General features: G+C 44.2%; 1 protein-coding gene across 2 annotated transcripts in view; it reads left to right on the top strand.

Moving 5' to 3' along the window:
* The window catches only part of INO80 (INO80 complex subunit), a 148,807-nt gene that overhangs the window by 88,083 nt on the left and 60,507 nt on the right, over positions 1 to 217 (top strand). The window lies entirely within an intron of this gene.

Raw genomic sequence — 217 nt, 5'->3', positions numbered from 1 at the left:
CTCAAGACCTTATACTCCTAGATAAAAGACCCACTCAGATACTTCCCTCTTGGGTCTTCTTCTGTGCCAGGTGCTTTTTATTCTTTCTGTATTCCTTTCTATCTAATAAATCCTATCTTACTGCTAAAAAAAATAGCCAGGTGTTGTGGCGGGTCCCTGTAGTCCCAGCTACTTGGGAGGCTAAGGCAAGAGAATAGCCTAAGCCCAGGAGTTGGAG

The sequence above is a fragment of the Otolemur garnettii genome, unplaced genomic scaffold (assembly GCF_000181295.1).
Source record: "Otolemur garnettii isolate 467f Iridium unplaced genomic scaffold, OtoGar3 scaffold00050, whole genome shotgun sequence".
Taxonomy (NCBI): domain Eukaryota; kingdom Metazoa; phylum Chordata; class Mammalia; order Primates; family Galagidae; genus Otolemur; species Otolemur garnettii.
The sequence above is the reverse complement of the archived record's forward strand: the minus strand, read 5'-3'. Positions and strand labels throughout refer to the sequence as shown.